At 31.6% G+C, this 22,165-nt stretch overlaps 1 protein-coding gene and 1 long non-coding RNA gene across 2 annotated transcripts in view; one reads left to right on the top strand and one right to left on the bottom strand.

The window, feature by feature from the left end:
* Positions 1-2,188, bottom strand: part of LOC111637776 (pre-mRNA-splicing factor ATP-dependent RNA helicase PRP16-like) — a 50,206-nt gene extending 48,018 nt beyond the window's left edge. The window contains exon 1 of the mRNA XM_023383350.1: positions 2,061-2,188. The gene's annotated coding sequence lies outside the window, so the exon portion shown is untranslated. The remainder of the gene's footprint in view (positions 1-2,060) is intronic.
* A 1,085-nt stretch (positions 2,189-3,273) lies between these two features.
* LOC111637783 lies at positions 3,274-14,173 on the top strand. The gene is made up of 3 exons (XR_002758741.1): positions 3,274-3,365; positions 10,652-10,844; positions 14,067-14,173. It is a non-coding gene; the product is annotated as an uncharacterized LOC111637783 (long non-coding RNA).
* Positions 14,174-22,165: the final 7,992 nt, after the last annotated feature.

Below are 22,165 nucleotides of genomic sequence, written 5' to 3'. Positions count from 1 at the left end.
GAGTGGTGTGAACCCGGTACTTCGGCTCCGAAGCGTGTTAGGGTCCAGAAATCGGCCAAGAAGGTGTTAGCATCAGTTTTTTGGGATGCAAAAGGAATTTTGTTTGTGGATTACCTCCAAACTGGTAAAACAATAAACTCAGATTATTATTGTAACCTTTTGGACCAGCTAGATGTAAAAATTCGTGAGAAAAGACCTGGTTTAAAAAAGAAAAAAATCATTTTTCATCAAGACAACGCCCCCTCTCACACAGCTCAAAAAACCATTGCGAAAATCAGTAAATTAAAATACGAATTGTTGCAACATCCTCCCTATTCGCCAGATTTAGCTCCCTCTGACTTCTGGCTGTTCTCACATCTAAAAAAATTCATGCGTGGGAAACGATTTTCATCGAACGAAAAGGTAATAGCAGCCGTGGATGCGTATTTCGACAGTCTTCTGGATTCTCACTTTAGGGATGGAATCCATAAATTAGAAGATCACTGGAACAAGTGTATTGAAGTTCACGGAGATTATATTGAATAATAAAATGTATTTCAAACCATAAAATTGTGTTTTTCTTATCGAACGACAAAACTTATTGAACAACCTGGTATGTCTTTAAAATTTTGATGTGACAGATATTCCAATTGATGTCATCCAATGCAAATGCAATTGCTAACTCCATCTTTAAACAAAAGTTGGAACACGTGAAAGCAGAAGCTACCTCTAGAACCACCAACTTCCAGTTCCAATGCATACATCTCTCATTGTTCAGCAGATCCAGGTTGCTACATAACAGCTACTGGTTTGCTCAGTTACAACTGTTGAGTCTGCTGAATGTGGTCATTGAGTCCAGAACTTGTGCTATCTCCCAACTGGGTTGGGCCTGGTTTTGAATCCTAAGTTCTCCAGAGCAATAGGGTCATGTTGGTACAATTACACCTCTCTACAAGACAGTTGGGACTTATCATAGCTGCAGACCATAGGAGCAAAAAAGTCAAAAGAAAGCATACCTCTACATATGACCCTACACAAGATACAGCACCCTGAGGGCTCTTCCCTAATGGGTGTCGAAGTGCATGCTATCACTCGCACCTTGCACGTGTCAAGGCAAGCAATAGGGAGACTAGTGTTGCCACCTTTTGAAAATCGCTGACCTGGATGGCAGGTCAGGTTTGTTCAAACAGAAGTTCCTGACACATGCGCAATGTCATTTTACAATGCAAAGAATAACGTGCATGGCAGTTCTAAATCAGTTAGTTAGGGACTAGGGACTTGTGTAGGAGTAACCTAAATTAAGAAAGAACAGGCACAGATGACAGCTCTATTTATTGGATATTGGAGAGACGTGTACAATCATACACGCAAAAAAAAATAAGGTTGACGACAGGTTGTGCACCACATGTTGGCGTAAACAGACTAACATGGCAGAATTGCAGATGAGTTTCAGTAAGTGCGAGTTCTTTTGCTGTTAAAATAATGTAAATTTGTAAAAATATTTGCAAGAACTTTGTTTCATCGTAATTTCACAATTTCTACGAAATTCCTGGACAAAATTAATAGTTCACCCGGATAGTGAGTCAATTCCCGGACTGTCCGGGAATTGACTCACTGTCCGGGTGAACTATTAATTTTGTCCGGGTCAACTTTAATCTATGCATTGAGAATAGGTAGTATACCAGTACTTGGTAAAAACTGACCTTTTGAAGCAGATATCTCGCAAAGGGTATATACAGGTACGGTTCGCATATAAGTCGCATATACAGGTACGGTTCCATTGAGTATTCTGCTCATACAGGGGGTCTACAATACTGGGGGGTGGGAAACGCCTCATTCAGAGTTCACATCTCACCCAGAAATGTTAATATCAATAGAAAGAAATTAATAACAGTTTAACTGCTTAATAATAACATTAAGTAAAGAACGAAGTAGAAATAATGTAAATTTACATGTCATAACTTTAACCAATAAATTATAATACGAGCCCTTTAAAGTGTCAATTCGACATATTTCTGTTAATATCATGTATATAATTGTTAAATATATTAAATAAATGAATAAATAATCAACAAAATTACCTCATAACTTTATAAATTCTTTCTGAAATGATTATTTTCACAGGTAGAACTTCTTCCATCAATTCGCAAAACAAACGATTTACATTCATAACGGCCTCTAGCGGATAAAAATAAAACTCAAATTTAAAACAATTTATGAAGTTTGTAAAAATTTTTCAGAAAAATAAAAAAGTCTATTTTGAGATAAAAATTAAGGATCTGGTTTTAAGTTTAGATCGCCTCAAATTTCTAGCAATACGTTGGCCTGAATATATTGGATCGAATAGAAAATGATAAAAATATGGACAGTAACAAAAAGTCAAAGATTGTAAAAATAAAAATATAAAATTAAAATTAATACCACTTTAAGTATTCATGAAATGCTACGAGGATTTGGTAAAAATCGGTATTTTTATAGCGATTAAAAATATTTAATCGCTTTACAAGCGAATTTTACATTTTTGTAAAGCGAAACAGCACTAGTCTCGGAAATGACATTCTTTGAGGAAGCAAAATAGGATTCGATCCCGGGTTTTTCAGAGCGGTGGGCATTTTTATAACTCTTTTTGCCCTGTGGGCACTAAGAGGACTCTTTTTAGCAAGCCGATTATGACTTCGGCCAGGCCAGGCCGGGCGGTGAGTGACGGGACCGACATGTCCGGACGGACTATCCCCCGAACAATTCTTAAGAATTTTCGACCCAGTCCGGATTCGATTCCGGTTCTCCCGCAGAGGTAGGCTACCATGTTGACCGCTCGGCCGTCCGGCCGTTTTACTGTTACATCTACTGCACAAAATTAGACTTTACAAAATTTAAAAACAGCCACTATTCGCATAAAATGTAATAATTACACAGTATATAATTTTTCCAAACCGACTCCACGAGAGCTAAAGTGGTTTCTTCACCGCCTTGGCCAACCGATCGCTAGTGAATTATTATTAGGCTCTTGAAGATATATAGCTAAGACATAATTGTCACCATTCAGGATCATAATTTATACATTAAGCAATCTTTTATTCGGAAAAAAAATAACTAGTAGAATTTAACCGTAAAAGTCCCGAAGTGAAGAAAATGTTTAGTAATAACGAGTAATTAAATTATTGTTATTTAAAAAAAAATAAATATAAAAAAATTTAATGAAAATTTTAAATTACGTAAATAATTTAATAAAAGCTTAATATTTGTAAATATTAAGTTTTTACGCATGAATAAAAATTTCGTTAAGTAAACGTGGTAAGATGGCGCCACAAGTACCAGTTTTGAAAATCTTGGCGGCTGGAATGAAAATTCAAAGTTGTTTCCTAGAGGTTTGACATCTGTAAAAGGTTGAGTATTTCTCTTCTTATTGTATTATTGTTTTATTTTATTCAGTACTGATTATTATAATAACTACCATATTTTAATTTATAAGTTTTTAAGAATTTGAAATTTTATAATTATTGTTATTACTTTTTTTTTAAGTTTTTAAAAATTTAACTTAAATGGATTTGTTTGTTTGGTCGGGATAGTATACATTTTTACGTCATTTTTTTAGAATTTTACTAATGATGTAACCAACGAATATTCTGTTACTATTCGGTATTCGGCCGAATACTTAAAAACAGGAGTAAGAAAGAACACAGTAAATTAATCATCTTGGTAACTTTAATTAATGCTGAACATACATTTCAAGTTCGAGAAAGCGCAATTTTTTGCTTATTTATGTAAAAGACCAAAGGAAAAATAATATAACTAAGTTATTTTTTCAAAAGATCAAAGAAACAGGTAACAAACCAACAGGTAACAAACCAGGTAACAAACCATCTATATATTCATATATAAAAGAACAAGTCCTGTTAGGGTAATTAATGCAGAGCCAAAACTACTGGTGCTAGAAACTTAAAAATTTGTTTGAAAATTTTTACTGCGTGAGCACATTAGATCAAAACTTTAGTCATAAAATGTGAAAAAAATAATAATGATCTGTAAAGTGTTTTTATGAAATTGTCCCTTATTATAAACTTGAAAATTAAATTAATTTTTTTGTTTCATTGTACAAAATTATTTATCATAACTAAAGTTCCAGACAGCTTGGTAGCCTGAATGGCCCCAGGCTTTCACCCATGCATGCAAAGTGACTTTCATTACAAGCATTTAGCTTTCCCAAGTCTATGAGAAAAATTATTTGGCATTGATGGCCGCAAATTTCACACCAATAAGCTGCCTCAACTTGTTCGATTATGTTATCAACTCAATTTCATATTTATTTTCACATTTTCACTTCGAGTTCTTTTTCCGTTATTTACACATGTAGGTCATTTTATTGTTATCCACATTTGATATCATTGCTTATCACATACTGCCATGATGCTCATGCCTGTCTGCTACAACTGTCAAGAATTAACGTGATTGGCAAAGCGTAGTGACAGCGGGCCAATAGAGAGCTGGGTGCATGATCCTTGCTATAATGCGGTTAGCGCGCCAATTTTCGAACGTGAGTTAATCAAGCAGAATAGTTTGATCAAATATTCGGCTATTTGGCCACACTCCTAGCCGAATATTCGGTGTTCAGCCTGAGGCCGAATATACTATTTGTGGGGTCCCAGACGAAGTTCGAACTCGAGTAAACTGTGAAATTCTTGCGTGACACAAAATGTAAACAACAAGACTCCTAACGGTTCGAGTATGTGTCAAACTATCTGTCAAGATCTTAGTGGAAGACAAACTCTAATACAAGCGCTCATAAACAGGTAGATCTTTGACTCATGTGTCTATAAAATGTTGGCAGAGATAAACCTTTACGAACAAAAAACAAGGAAAATTTTTGATAGATGAAAATGATCGTTAAATTTTTATATGTCAAGAAATGGTAAACAATGGCTTGAGTTATGAGTGCAGGTGTTATTGTTTTATAAACAGTCACTGAGCAGAGTTGACAAAGAGGTATCAGGTGGACACCTCAAATCGGACCTTTCCCGCGATTTGAAAAAGTTTCGTCTTGCACCTGGAGACAAAGGAGAGACCAATCGAGAAGCGAGGAATGGGACGAGGGACCAATCTGAAATGTGAACAGTGGGGAAAAAACTATAAAAATCGGAACTTCAAGGTCGAAAAGAGAGTCTCCTCTGGATTAAGCCTACCGTTGTGATTTAGATTGTGTTGTGCAACCACCGATCACCCAGGACGTCGCAGCTTAACAACAAACATCTGTATCGTCCAGTGATCCTTCTCGTCCGCCCAGGCTGCGACCGATCACCGGAACTCTCGTCATTCATAGGAGCACATCGATTTTGGAATTGTCCAATATCTATGTAAGCATGAATTCGAACAAATAAACGGGTTTTCTTTTGTAAAATACTTGTTCTTCATTTGCCTCCTTCGCCACCGCCCACATACGCGGTTTCCCTTAGGCTCATTCTGACGCGAGATAAATTGTTTCCCCCTTAAAGTCGGCAACCTTGCATATTTGTTGCATCACTAAATTTTACATTTTAAAACTGATGTAATGATGTCAAATTGACATAAAAATTTGCACTATCTCAACCAATCAAACAGATCCATTTAACTTTTTAAAAAAGTATAAATATGTATGTCAAGTTATATTTTTATTATGATGCAAAATATATTTAAGAGTTTACGGCCACTGTGCCGGGTGAGACATTGTTGAAACAAAAAAAGTTATGCATTCCATCACATACATAAACAGTATCATAATTTGCCAAGTGCAAATCAGCAAATTCGTAAAATTTTTGTTTATTTTGAACAAAATAAACAAGAATAGAGGTCTGGATAATCGAGGTTCTACTGTAGAACAAGAAGAGAGGTCTTCTGAGAATAAAGAAAGTAAGTATGATAAATATCAGAGATAAATAGAAACAAATATATGTACATGGAGTAACTGAACTCAGTGCCAGTATTTAGGGGTAGATTCTATAATTGTAAGTGTAAAATTTTCTGTAAAGGTCTGAAAATCCACTTCATTTTTGAGATTGGCCTGCCAAAAGTTATATTGAAAACAAATTTTAAACTTAACTGCCAAACAGATACTGCTATTTGTTTTCTACTCCTGTATTACCAACATGTACAAATTTAAGCTTTTTATTTCAAAAGTTAAAAATTGCTTTTTAAATAGTGTTTGCTAGTATATGTGAGTTGTTGGTTTGTTGTATGCAGTTGTCTCCATCTTCAGAGGACATGTTGAGCAATTCTTATAACTTACTGTATTTTGTTTAATTTCTTGTGTCCAGTTAAATATATTTAGTAAATGTATTTAAATGGACACAAAGTTAATATTTAACATTTTTTGATAAACTTTAATGCATAATTATATGATTAGTACTGAAGTGATGAAATTTTTGTCAGGTACTTGACATACAGTAAATCCTCTATTTAACAGACTGATTAGAGAAAGTATCCACTACTGCTAAAATTCTGTTAAATTGAATGTGTTTTAAAAACATATATTAATTAATAACAAACTTAGGATATGCAAGATATATTAAAATGTTTTGATATATAAGTATGAATGAAATATTAAATACTGTACATTGAGTAATTTCTATTCATTGACTTATTCCAACTTTTTAGCATTCTCTATTTGCAAACAAAAAAGTTTTAAAATTTTTTGTCTGTTAGATCCAAAGATCATTAAATCAATGGTTTATTATATTTGTATATTATTCAGATTTTATTATATTTTATAACAAGATAAAAGAATAAGACTTAAAATAAAATTAATTTATTTGTACTTATTTTAAAGTAAACTCATAATTCACAATAACTACAAAAACATCCATGACAAAAAGTTTCTAGAGAGAAACATGATCTTGATCTTTAGAGCTAAGATGATCAAGACAGAGACTGACCAAAAAGTACTTTGAAACTGAGTCAATTTAGTTTTTAAAGAAAGTAATGACCAATAGGAACAAGCCTGGAATAGCTGAATGAATGGATCCATTTTGATCTGATCTCTTCCAAAACCAATAGAATCAAATATAGATATTATTTAGATGATAAAATTTTAGATATTTTTGTTTTATTAGTATTAACATGAGTTACTGGCAGAGAAATTCTGGATGGGAGGTAAATTTTCCAGAGGAATGTTTTTGACATTTTTAATCAGAAAAGATCTTTTTAACTGATATCTTATTTGCTATCTTTCTGTTATGAAAGTTTATCATCATATGTACAGTAGTTCATAAATGCCATCCCACAACCAGCAAGAGAACTTCAGAATTTGCATAAAATTAAACTTTTGATGTACAGACAAACTTTAAGTCTGAAAGGTTGTAAGTTGAATGTTAGAAAAGACCATATATAATCATAAAGTTAATCTGATCAACTATAAATAATAAGAATTAAAAAAAAACTAAATAGACTATATCTGGAATAAACTAAAATAATTCAAAACAAAATTCTGCAGTAAGTTTTTAATAAATTCAAATATTTTCAGTCACTTTTATTGGGCTGCAACTTTCAAATTGCAACCAAATAAAAGTGACACTCATCTGTCAGTCCAGAGTTAGATGAAAATTGAGACCAAATATGGAAGGTTTAGGAACAATTAACCGTATACAAACTTATGGTCTGGACTGAAATCATATGATTTTTTTTCAAATTAAAAGATGATTAAAAATTGCAGCTTGATATTGTGATGATGTCACAATAAATAATTGCTCATTGACTTACGTTTTATGATTTATATATTTCAGATAATTTGTTATCCGATCACCAAACCATTAGATTCTGTATCTTGTATTTACAGTAGACCTTCCTATAATACGGTAGATACGTTCCTTTTTATATGAATTCAGTGTTTTACGATCACTTAAATACATGAGCCAATCACAGCCCGGCACGTGTGCAGTTTAGGGACTACGGCTGTTTGAAAGGTTTTCTTCCATAAAATTAATCGATTCTAGACTAATTTGACTCAACATTTCCAAAACATAATTTTTTGGGAATAATCCATATAAACTATGCTATAAACAAAAAATTGTAGGATTACTTACCGACTGTGCACCGTTTGATGACACCATTGCTTAAGTTTGTTTTCATCGTGGAGCAGTGCATCAAACGGCGGGCGTGTGTTTCCTGATAAATTATTTTTCTGCGAAGAATTTGCTGAACTTTGGAGACATCATTAATATAAATATAATTTTTATGGCCATTAAATAATAAATGGTTTTTAGTAGGTCTGCTGTTTAAACTCAACAGTTTGTGCAATATCCACTATTGGTCTAGATTCGACCAATCCTGTTGCAACACAATTTGGCGATGACATTTTACTGTATTATATGAGTCTCTTTTAGTGTGTTTATACAAATACGATCGCAATTTTTTTGCTGTTATATACAAATCCGTATTATATGAACCCGTTTTATAGGGGGGTTTACTGTATTTATTTATAAATTTTAATATATACAATAATACNGTAGTCCAAATTCAATACGAACGTTTGTTTCTTGAAAATTTGATCACGATTTAAATACAGTATTTACTTTTAATATTACCAATATGTCATCGAAAAGAAAACGTGTTGTATTATCATTAAAAGACAAATTAAAGTATCTATTTCGATTATCCGGATTTTTCCTTATCCGGACTACCTTCATCCCCAATTAGTCCGGATAATCGAGGTTCTACTGTATATACATACATACACACATTAATTCTTCTATTTATACAGTTTTTATTTATGCACTGTTTTTGTGGAATCAATTACTTGCATAAATGGTGGGATTACTGTGTATATTTATAATACAAAAAATATAAATAAATGTTTAGAAAATGAAACTAAAAACAAATATCTTATATCATATACCATAGTTTTTTGTATATAATCTACAATGACATATATACCATGGAAAATTGCTGGAATAAAAATAAGTTTTGTATAATTTGCTTCATTATACTTCACCTTAGACATGGCATATGCAATGGGCAGATTATGCAAATTTTAAAATGCAATTAAAAACTTTCAAAAATTGTAAATCTATAAATTTCTTTTAGCATCAGTCTGTCCTTTCTATAATCTCTGGAATGGAGTGAGATAGATGAAAGTTGAGACCAGATATGGAAAGCTAGTGTGTAGTTAATCACAGGCAGGAGACTCCAGGTTAATTATGTATGGACTTCCGGTTTGGACTGGAAGTCACATTATTTCAATTAAAAAATATTCTTCTGAATGGAGTTAGATGACCGGCATGACTCTACTGTTAACAAGAAAAGCATGATGTACAGGGGCAAGACACTACTGAAATTGGAAACATTGTGACAAAAAATTGCAGCCGAGCAATGTGACAATGTCATAATAAATTATAGCTCATTAATTGTATTTTAAAATCAGCATTTAATCTGTCCCATTGCATAAGTTGCAATGGAAGTTGCACCTTCTTTCAAGTTTTTTTTAAACAGTCAACCCATGGATAATTGCACGAGAACAGTATTTACTACTATAAAGATATTTTATAAAAATAAATGAAGATGGAAGGTTAAGACTAATCAAAAACTTTGATAATAAATTAATTCCTTAATGGATTGTTGTTGGATGTGATTGTAAGATGTGGAATTTCTTTTTCACTGCTTCAAAACTTATTAATAATTTTGCCTTTTACAATTTTTTTTTATATAGAGCTAAAATTAGTAATATCTGCCACATATAATAACTTATTTCGGTAACCACTAAAAAGGGGTTTATAGACAAATATGTTGTCTTTCTAATCCAGCATTCACCAGAGGTCAAGAATCGCTCGGAGGACAATTTTAATTCACAGATCGTTTTATTTATATGCATTTTGGATCAGTTTTCACCAATCCCTCTTCAGTATAAGTATAATCTGCGACAGAGTTGATTTTTTCTTGATACTTTACTTTGCATCAATCACAGTAACAATAACAGTCTTATGAATATTAGTATAGGTATACCTCACCTTACGTCGGTAATTGGTTCCAGGAGAGGCGACGTAAGTCAAGTTTACTTGTCTTCAAATCTACTTGTCACTAGGATAAACCATAAATTACCATTCCCGGTTCTGTATTTTATTTATTAATGCGTTTTTAATATGTGGTTAATAAGGATCTATTTTAAGCTTACAAACAAATTTTAGTTTTTAATATAGTACAGAATAAAGTAATCTAAATTTACAAATGCATGTGCTGTAAATACAGTACATACTTGTAAATGTGTATATTTTAATATAATTTTATGTGCTTCAAACGTTTTTCTTATGATATTACGACTTCAATATTTGTGGCGGACAGATGTAAAGTCAAATAAAATGACTTAAACTTGATTTTTATTTTTCCATATACTTTTTTGACAAACTATGTATAATCAGGAACGATGTAACTCGAAATGATGTAAGTCAAGGTATACTTGTATATTAAACTGACTGACTATTAATTGTTATACTGATTTGCTATGTGGCCATCAAAATAGATAATCAGTTTATTAATGATTTTGACAGTCTCTCACTAATTAATCTGATTGAAGTCCATTTTCATTTTTTGATGCATATTTAAATTTAATTTGCAAAGATGCATACAGATTTTAGAAGATTATGAATAATAATAATTTATCTTTAGTTACAATGTATTCTTGTTGTAACATTTGCAAACTTATATTCTGTAGAATGAAGTTAGCCTGCGAAATAGAAATTAGCGATCACCGATTGCATTCCACCTCGCTCCCAAAACGAAGAGCGTGTCAGGCGACACTCCTTGTTTATCAAGATGCGAAAGCATCTGAACCAAGCACTAGCAAATCTACTAATGTTTATTTAATGATTTGTACGGTTCAGAATCCTGCAGGTATTAAATATAAGGTAAGTAATCATTTTTATTTATTAAAAATATAATTTATAAATGTGTTTTATGGTTGTATATATATATTAGGTGACTATGAAAATTGATAAATAAACTTATCAATTTTTCAAATATAAATATTAAAAATGTCAGCAATAAAAATATATTAACATAATATTTAAATGCGTACATATGTAATGAACTAATTTTACAGAGTATACTGCTTAAAGTTGTGACAGAAGATATTGTAAGATAGACTACAGTGTAATGCTGAAGTGAAGTACTGAGATGATGGTAAAGGTTGCAATGAAGGAATCAAATGACATACCTTTACTTGATATCTCTAAATAAACACAAAGCAATCTGCATATTAGTTTTCAATATGTCCTCCATCTACTCAAATGCAAAGTTGTGATTTTCATCGGAGCAATTCAATTAATTTTTTTTAGTAAAGCCTGTGAAAGCCAGAATTGCATGGTACTATGTGGCTTAACCTGGCGTGAGTGAGGTCGAGTATGTCATACCTGAGAAGATTTTAAACACAGATTATTTAATGTTATTGTTGCCATGCAAATTCCCTTGTCCAGTAGCTGGAGGTAAGTGAGTGGGAGGCAAGGCACAGTGTTGAGTTTAGTGTTCCGCTGGTGTCAGTGGGAGATACACGTGAACAAAGGTGGCTGGGGTACGTCACACCCGACCTCATAGTCGGTGTTACATTTTTGAGTTGACAGTAAGTTTATGAGTTATAGTTATTTATAGTATTTTTAGATTTATTTCTAGATTTCTCAAATGATAGTCTTCGCATTAGACAAAAAAAAACACATCTTCCAAAGGAAACTCGAAAAGTGATTACTGATCAACTGGGAGAACCTTTATTACCTGTTTCCAAAAAAATGGCTAATAAATATGTCAGGTGTGGTGAGTGTACTAAAAAACAGATAGGAAAACAAAACATTGCTGTTTGAAGTGTGAGAAGCCAAATTGTATGAAGCATGCAATTTTTGTGTGTGGAAGATTGTGCTGATTTGTAGGTATAATGTTGGTGCTGTGCAAATTGATCTCATCAGACCTTTTAGTTTTTTTTTTTTTCTCTTTTTATAATTGAAATATACTATAGTTATGTTGATTAACCAAAGAGGTTGTAATTTTGTTAGAATTTTATATGAAAAAAACTTTAAACTACCAAAACTTGTACTTTTTCAAAGAAAATATAGAAACTTTGTTATTTCAATTAAAAAAATGCTTTTCAATCTTAAACATAAAATTTTATTTACTCATCTTGTTGAATAGATACTATTCTTATTATCCCAAGTGAAAAAATACTTTATACACAATTATAGTATAAAAAATTTGGCTTCAAAGTTTCGGGTATCTCCTACCCACCTCATAGCTGGTGTAACAATTTCTCACCTCGTTCACGCCGGGTTAAGCATGTTTCATCTCGGACAGGTTGAAACAAAAACTTGCCACTTATTCAAATTCAAGCTCAAGACTGTCAATCAATCTCTGTTTGCCTTAGTTATAAGTAAGGATAAAATCTTCAACAATTAGGAAAGCAGAGCAATTCTCTCGTCATTCTGAAAATGAGTTGGGCTTATTAGTCCAATGAAATACATTCATAAAATACAGCGTAGTTGTGGATGGAAAGAAATCAAAAATATTTTCTGAAAGTTTTGCCAAAACTGAATGGAAAATAGAGTAGAGCAAGTTTCTTCTTTTTACTCTCTGAAAAATTTTTTATTAAAATGTAACCTGTGGTAATAGTCTCTCGCAATGATTATCACGCTAAGATTCTGTCTTCAAAAAATTGTGGATACTTTTTGCTAGCAGATGCAGGAACCAAAAGATGTTTAAATCTAAATTTTTTTGCAAGATTTAATATACATATTCAAGATTATTTTTTAACATAATTCACTTTGTTCTTCAATGTTAGGCTCTTGTTGATTATATTAGCTGTAGTTTGTGTGTTGAAATGTTAGGCCTAGATTACATATACATATATAAAACAGGTCTGGATGGGTGTGCCTGTTCAGGTATACTGGTACTGTACATGTGTTCCCAGCTGTATGGTTTTTGCCTTAGGGTATTTCATATGGGAAAATTTGACTGTATACTGAAATAACTCATTTTATGACTTTCACAGGTTATATCCAAGGGAAGTTTTGCCTATTGCATGTTTTAGTGTGTCATGTTCTAAATTCAAATAATTTTATTAAATTGAGAAAACTGCTAAAGTGCAGTTTAAACTACTAAATTAATGTTCAAACACTTTTCAGCAGAATATGAAGTCTGTCCGGAAAGTTTGCAAACTTTGCAAATAGTTGTTGTTTTCATTTACCTAGAAGTAAAGTCAGTTTGTCACCTTTGAATTAGTCCTCTCCTGAGTCTATTCCCCAAATTCAGCATTTCTGCACTGAAAGGAATACTTCCTGAAACTCTTCTTTTCGGATGATGTGCAGATCTGCTAGTGAATTTTCCTTAATAGTAACTTATTAATGAATTCAAAATGATGATTTTTGAGGGCAAATTTTAATTTGGGAAACAAAAGGAAATCTGCTGGAGCTTAGTTTGGTGAATTTGAAGGTTGGAGAATAAGTGGCATAGAGTTCTTAGCCAAAAACTCTATTATCAGCAGTGATGTATGGACAGGAGCATTGTCATGATGCTTTTCTCTCCAAGCAGTTGGTCTTTTCTTCCTCACTGCTTTACAATTATGTTTCATCACCTCCAGATAGTATTTCTTATTTACTGTCTTCCCTTTTGGAATAAATTCCTGGTGAATGACACCATTAGAATCGACCAAAACAGCGAGCAAGACCTCCACATTCAACTGAACTTGTCATGCTTACTTATCTGTGTTTTGTTTTTTAAGAAATGAAATACAGCTTTGGTTTACTTATTTAGAGTACTTCCTAGTGGCAAGACATTAAAACTGGTTCCGAGAATATGTTTACTCATTACTTAATAATTTTGAGCTAGCCTTTTTGGGTTACAGTAAATATTTTTCCACCTATTGTGATGATTGATGTTTTGTTTCCATGTACTACCCATAGACCAACGTTTCATCCTCGGTGATGTTTTTGTGAAATTTTCACCAGACCTAGCCCTACGCAGAAAACTCCATTCAATTGCACTGACAGAAAGAAAGCAATCAATACGTTTACAATAATAGATATTTTGGATATTTCAAAAAATAAAAATAATTTTGTTTTTTATTTTCTAATTAATTAAATATATTATAGATACAAGGTAACATAGAAAGGATTTTTAAATCGTATATGAATTTGGGAAAAACAACGATACGTTTTATCGAACCACCTCACGATATACTAATTAGAAAGGTAAATATTTTTATTAATTAATATAAATTATAATTTTTAAAATAAATTCTTAAATCATCAGAGAAAATCACAAATTTCATTGAATGAAAAATTATTTGATATATATTTTTACTGGAGTTAGGAAATTAATTAGAATTTAATGGTTCTGATGATGATGAATATTCAATTCTTTTTCAGAATTTGGAAATTATTTACTATTTGTTTAGTAAAAGAAGCCGATTCTTAAAAACCATAATGCATATGTTGGAATTAATTAATTATAATAATGAAATGCATGTTAAGATTTCTCATATGAAATGCTTTATTATTATTCAGCACTTAGAAAAACTGCCATATGGCCAAAAAAATTGCATTAAGTATTTCAGAAATAATAATGCTTACATTCTTTCTGTCAAATTATTGGTTACAACCATGAAAAGTTTGAATTTCAGTGAAAAAATCATTGGCTATTTGATTGGAGATAAAATGCCAAACACTGTAAAGAGAATGAGCAATTATTTATTGTGACATCATCACAATGCCAGGCCGAAATTTTTAATCATATTTTAATAATTTTTAATTTAAAATATATGCTCTCAATCTCAAATTAGTAGTGTCTTGCTCCTGTACATCATACTTTTTCTGTTAGCAAGAGAAAGATGCTGTCATCTATCCAACTGCTTTCATGGGAAAACATTTTAATTCATATAATGTGACTTCTGATTTGCACCAAATGTTTGTATATAGTTAATCGGGGCTTCCTGCCCCTAATCTTTCCATATCTACTCTCAACTTTCATCTATCTAACTTTGTTCTCAAGATTAAGACAGACAACAGTGAGAATTTATAGGTGTACAATTTTTTTCAAATTGCAGTCCTATTAGGACTGAAGGTAAATTTTCATTATTTAGAGGCTATAAGAGTCTATTGAAAAATTTATGCATGATCAAGCCATATCAAATATGCATAGAAGAAAACAAATGCCACAACCTTTTTGTTACTCTGGGCCACATTGGAAGAAGTCATGGAGTTTTGGGCCACAAGTATATATAATATAATATTTGTGACCCAATCCTTAACTATAAAAGTATATTTATAGATTAACATGTCTAGATTATAGTAATAAGCGTTAAAACTTTATCACAAAAAAGGATATTTTAAAAAATTACTTCTACACACACTTTCAATTTTTACTTAGAAATAGATAAATTCATTTATTATAAAGGAGACAAACAAAAAATTTATTTGAAAAACACAAATATATGNGCAATTTGTATGTGTCCAGGTAATCATAAATAAACCAATTTTAATCTGTGTGACTGTGTTGCTATAATTCTATACACCAGTATAATAAGTCCTATTAATAGAAATACACGGTTATGGTGAATGAAAGAACAATTTGATTAATTTAGCTGTTTATATAAAGTTGCATGTACAGATGAATTTTTCACTCATATTCATATTAGAATTTAGAGTAGGCATGACGGCAATATGAGGTGATTGATTTATTGGCGCAAATACAAACAATCTAGTATAAGGGTGTGATTATGCAGATGTGACTCTAGTTACAAGCAATATGGTTCTCCCAAAGGAAAGTGCATGATCACCAGGCAGAAGTGAAAACAAAAAATTTTGCTGGTGGGAACAAATTTCTGGCTCTCAAAAATATCTGAGTTTGATATTTATTGTGGCTTGCCTTTTCTCACTTAATACAGTGCATATGCCTTGGCACAGGAATAGAAAATAGCTTCTTTTAGTGAAGAAGACAGTGGACTTGCCATAAAAGAAAATTTACTACTGTTTATTCTCATTCAGAAATATCTGGTAAATATCTTCCTGATCAAAGGAATCAATCAAAATATTTTACTGTCAAAATAGAATCAAATAGCATCTTTGTGATGTGTTTGATGCAATGAATACACCGCACTAACCTTATAAATGCTTTGCAGTTAGCTAAACACCAACTGAATGCCGAACCGGTCCACCCTAGGACCTTCTTCAGGTAAAGAAGGTCCAATGTTTTCGGTCCACCATAGGACCTTCTTTACCTGAAGAAGGTCCTAGGGTGGACCGGTTCGGCATTCAGTTGGTGTTTAGCTAACTGCAAAGCATTTATAAGGTTAGTGCGGTGTATTCATTGCATCAAACACATCACAAAGATGCTATTTGATTCTATTTTGACAGTAAAATATTTTGATTGATTCCTTTGATCAGGAAGATATTTACCAGATATTTCTGAATGAGAATAAACAGTAGTAAATTTTCTTTTATGGCAAGTCCNTAAAAAGTGTAGACTTAGACTAAAGATAATTACAAATAAATTCAAAATAAGTAATTTTGATAATTTCTAATGAAAATAAGAAAAGTAATGATTTTGTATCTTTCTATTCTTACTTTAGAATCATACCATAATTTGTATAATTTATATAATCAATCTATTAATTCAATATTATCCATTTCCCATCATATATTTAATTTTAAAAAGTTGGACAACTAAGGTAATTCTAAAATTATGGAATAACATTCTCTGAAAAATGACAGGAGACATCTGCTTTGGTCTCCTGTCAATCTTTGAGCAGCACCCATATTCTCAAAATCCTGGATATGCCATTGATTCATGTACCTAATTAACAGCAATACAGTGGAACCTTGCTTAACGAGCATAATTAATTCCAGAATCTTACTCGTAATGCGAAACATTCATTAAGCGAAACAGTTTTTCCTACAGAAATTAATGTAAAATACAATAATGCATTCCACGCCAAAAAAAAAATACTTAAATATTTTATGTGTAACGTTTATTCAAAAAAAATTACACAATATACATTGTTAAGAAGTATGAATCATCATCATCTTTTCTTCTAGCATGGAATGAACCAACCTGAAATGCAAATTTGATTTGAAGAAAACAAAAAATCACAGATAATGTCTGATGAACATGCCAAATGATATGCTAAATTCTTGGGCTATGTAAAGGATATAATTAAATATTAGAAATGAATTAATTTGACTAGAGGTAGGCAGTTATGTTGCCATCTCGTATTAAATTTAATAATTATATATAATTAATTTTTAATTTAGACATTTCTAAAATTTAATTTGGAATTAGTCATTAAATTTAGTACAAGATGGTGTGTTTATTATATAATGGGCTATGATTGTCAATGTTTATACATAATATATGTGAACACAAGTTTGGAAAAATGTGTGATCATGAGCAACACTAAGATGCTAATGGAACGAGTGCTAAACACAGACTGATGGAGCATGCGCACAATCCAGGATTTCCCCTCTCCTTGTCACTCGTTATGCAAAACATCGCTCGTTAAGCGAATCAAATTTTTACAATTTATTTTGCTCGTTATGCGAAATACTCATTATGCAAGGTGCTCGTTAAGTGAGGTTCCACTGTATATCCAAAATGACTTATGCCTATTGACATTCTCAAATGCTTACTCTTAACAAGTAGTATTTTGTTCATCAAAATTTAAATTTTAGAACAGTTCTTAATGCATATTCTATGTTATAATTGTATGCTGGAATAATTTCTGAAATAAATTTGTTTTGTAGAGAAATGTATTTGTTTATAGANAGTGGACTTGCCATAAAAGAAAATTTACTACTGTTTATTCTCATTCAGAAATATCTGGTAAATATCTTCCTGATCAAAGGAATCAATCAAAATATTTTACTGTCAAAATAGAATCAAATAGCATCTTTGTGATGTGTTTGATGCAATGAATACACCGCACTAACCTTATAAATGCTTTGCAGTTAGCTAAACACCAACTGAATGCCGAACCGGTCCACCCTAGGACCTTCTTCAGGTAAAGAAGGTCCTATGGTGGACCGAAAACATTGTGCTGCGTTCCAAAAACTGTAAAGCATTTACAAGGTTAGTGCGGTGTATTTATAATTAAAATCCATCCAATAAACAAAGCATTATTAGTTCAATGCAAACATTGTCACACCATCTTCTCCCATTCACTTGCATCTATCTGTGTAGTTATACCTAATGAGTCTAAGAAAAAAAAAGGACATAAAACATTACCTCTTCTTGCCACACATTCTTGCTTGCATTTGCACAGTCACACCCTTATTGCTAATTCACGTTAGTTTTTATTGATACAATGTGAAGAACTTGTTAAAATTGCTGAATATTCCAATCTCAATAAAAGCTATCTTTCTGGATTGTGTGATAGTTTCATTTCTCAATTTCCTCAAAACAATACGTTATTTTTTTTATCTATAATTTGGCAAAAATTTGGATATCTTATGTGTGGGTTTGTTTTATAAGATAGGAAATATAGTTGTAATAATAAACATTATTGTAAATAAGAACTTGATGATAAATGCTGTGTAATAACATGATTGTATACAATCAATTTTACTTGATTAAATGCTTTATTTAAACTGTCATTAGACTAACATTCCAATAAAATGTTAACAAAATTTGAATTTTAATGCAAAGCTATAAAACAAACTTTATAATATATACTTCAATTAACAATTAATAAAAACTTTATGTATTTTAATTTACAGTATCTTCCATTATCAATATTGACACTACATCTAGATGTCCTAGATATTACTGACAATTCATTTAGAAGCAAAGCAGATTTATCTTTTCCGAAATTTGAAGTGTGTTCTCTTTTAGACTGTGCTTTTATTAGCATTAAGAAATATAAGTAAGTGAATAAATACGTTAATTAATACCTTAATAACTTTATACAAAAATTAATTTTTGTATAAATTCTGTAGCGTACCATATGGACCGGGGATTGTGCCATCTACATTATTATCGTACTTGGACAGGGACTATGGTGAATGTATATGTGGTAGAATTGTCGTTTCTAACTTATCGTCTACCATAATATTTTCCAACGTGGAAATATCATCAGTGGTCACCTATTCTCATCGGTTAAACCACACGGTACCTTTCAAAATACATTACTGTTCCTTAAATTGCTGGAAGAGGCAAATTTACGGTTATGCCAAGTGTGTGTAATTTAAATTATAGATATGAAACTTTTAATAATTTTTATTTGTAATGTAATAGTTGTACAGCATTGTATTAAAATACTTTTAAAAACTTTGATTTTAAAATAATATGAGCTCAAGAATATAAAACGAAGTATGTAAAGGAAGAAGAATTGTGTGGGGTTCAGATAGTTGAGCTTAAGATACAATTGTAATACTTAAATCTAAGGTCTTAAATATTTTAAAAATTTCCTATGTACATTATTCTATATGCATTATGTATGTTTTAAACTCTTAATTATATTAAAATTTCTGCAATTTTTATAAACATTTTGTCATGTTATTTCTAAAACTTTATAAAATTCTTTTATATATTAATTTTATTTTAGCCTTGGATCTATTGTTTTCATCCAATTGATAATGATTACAATAGTGTTCTGTGTGATCATGATTTATGTTGGGCGTTTTTTAATCCATCATTTTGGTCATTAGGATTGAACCTTATTGGTATATCACCTGGAGTGACATACCAATACTTCAGACTGTCATGGATCCAGTGAGAATTGATCATCATTGGGCTGCAATTTTTTCAAATTGCAGCCCAATGATCTTAAGTTTTGAGAACGGAGTTAGATAGATGAAATCCGAGACCAGATACAGAGGAGGCCCAATTAAATTAACTATATATGAACTTCTGATGCAAACTGAAAGTTACGCCAATGAACTCTTTCCATCAAATCAATATAAGTTTGGTGCAAAATAATAAATGGCAGATAAGTCAACAGCAACGGTTTAGTTATATGTAAAAGTCCAGATTTAATGTGATCTTCGAAGGCACTCTTGATCTCTTTTATTCAGCCGTGACGATCAACAAAATTTACATTGGCCACTAACACTACGATCGTGTAACATTTTGCAATTCTTCCTGCGAGTTTCCTTTAATTATTGACTGCAAAGTTTGAAATAAATAATTATCTGTTTTATGCTTTACATTCAGTATACCAATTGTTAAGTACCAGTTTTACTATACGATAAGTGCTCATAAATTTTTAATACAGTACTTTTCAAAAAAAGTACTGTATTAAAAATTTATGATAATTTTTGAGGGCCCAGTTCTTTAACCCTATTAGTCCCTATGTAGATTTGCCCCTGAATGTACGTACATCCATTACTTCCGTTAATTAATTTGAGTGGATTTTATTTTCCCTCCGTCCGCTCACCCTCTTAAGCATTCTCAAACTGTAAATTGTAATTTCTATAAATCCCAATGGTGACATTATGAAAAACTATATTTTAAATGTTCAGGCAGCATGAGATTTTGGGAGTCGATTCCAGAAAAAAATGTTGAATTCACCTCCTGTTGGATCTGAGTATATAAATCTTTAGATTAACTCATCAGAATAGTCATATTTATTAATTTCAACAATTTCATATTAACAATCTAGATGGCATTGAAAGCGAGATGTGAGGAGAAACCGTAAATTAATTTTACTTACATTGTTTCTGTTCATTTATAAATGCTTGATTGATTTTTCTACCCCCAAATGCTTAAAGTAATTCTGAAAAGTCCGAAAGAAAGTTAGATAATTGCTTTCTTAGATAGTGTGCAAAGTTTCAGATTTGTTTATAAAGAAGTTGTCGACATATAATCAATTGAAAAGTGCAAAAATCTCCAAAAGACTGTTCTTATTGTTCGTTCGGCACTGCAGTATCTGCTAAAGCAGCGGTTCTTAACCTGGGGTGCAAGAGAAATTTCAAAAATTTGAAAAAAATAAAAAATACAAACGAGGCGACCGTGTTCTCTACAAGCTGTGGTACTCAGCAACATGGCACTCCCACTTCTACAGTCTCGCAGCACTTGTCATTAGTCATCAGTACATGCAGTTAACGTAGTCACATTGTCACATGCAGTACAGAAACTAGTTGAGACGTGTTTGCATACCTTGAATACAGCACTTTGGCACATCAAAAAAAAAAAAGCCAAAAATTGCTTAAATGCATCTGATGACTTACACTTGGCTCTTTCAAAAAAATAGCCTTGTTTTAATAGAATTATTATGAATAAACAACAACAACATAAAAAGCAATATTTAAATTTTAATGGCTATGTTATATAGTAATATATATTGTAAATAAACACGGCATTTGTTTATGCAATAAATGTTTTTCCTAAAATAAAAAAATATACACATTCTTTAAGGTGGTGCTGACCACTAAAAAGGTTAAGAACCACTGTGCTAAAGGATGATCTAACAAGTCTAGAAAGCTCAAATTATACACTTAAGTCTCTCCGGTTATCAGTGAGAAAAATTTTGAAATACTTCTGTTGGGTTTACTTAGTCTGTGGAAAATCTTGTGTGTAAAACTTGATAAAATTTTCCCATGTTAAGCCACAGAGCTGTGTCAAGGCGACACCCATTTTGTGATAGTTTTTTGATTTCCAGAAACTAACCCTGATTGCTTGACAGAATAACAAACAGGGAGTAAAACTGGATATTCGTTGTATTCAATTAATTCACTAAACTGAAATCGATGCCGAAAAATCCAATTATGTTGTTTTAATCAAATGAAATTCTGATAAAAATCTGTCAAATTAAAATAAATATAGCAACGTATAAAAGATTACACTAAAAAAATGATCTACAATTAGTTATATATACAACACAATATGAATATATAACCCGAAGCGCTCTTCATTTCTAGAAATGGCCATTAAATAATCATCTCTCCCGATATTACGGTATAAATATCAAGTATTTGCTTTAATTTCGTTTTATATTTCCGTGCACGGTCTTGGTTAATGCAAAATGTTTATATTTACACGTTTGTATTTTGTTCCACCACCATGTGCATTTTTCAAACTGTTCCTATTCTAACCATTCCCCATCTCCACACCAGTGTGACGTGGCTTTTTAATTGTTATTATACATGTGCCAGATTCTGAAATTATAATTTAAAAAATCCAAAATTGTTCATTAAATTCCCTCTTCTTGGTTTAACGCGTAACAAACGAATTCAACAATTGAAGTAGTAGTAGTTGT

This window comes from Centruroides sculpturatus, unplaced genomic scaffold (assembly GCF_000671375.1).
Source record: "Centruroides sculpturatus isolate CEXI.00-Female unplaced genomic scaffold, Cexi_2.0 scaffold1176, whole genome shotgun sequence".
Taxonomy (NCBI): domain Eukaryota; kingdom Metazoa; phylum Arthropoda; class Arachnida; order Scorpiones; family Buthidae; genus Centruroides; species Centruroides sculpturatus.
This window is presented reverse-complemented; position numbering and strand designations above follow the sequence as displayed.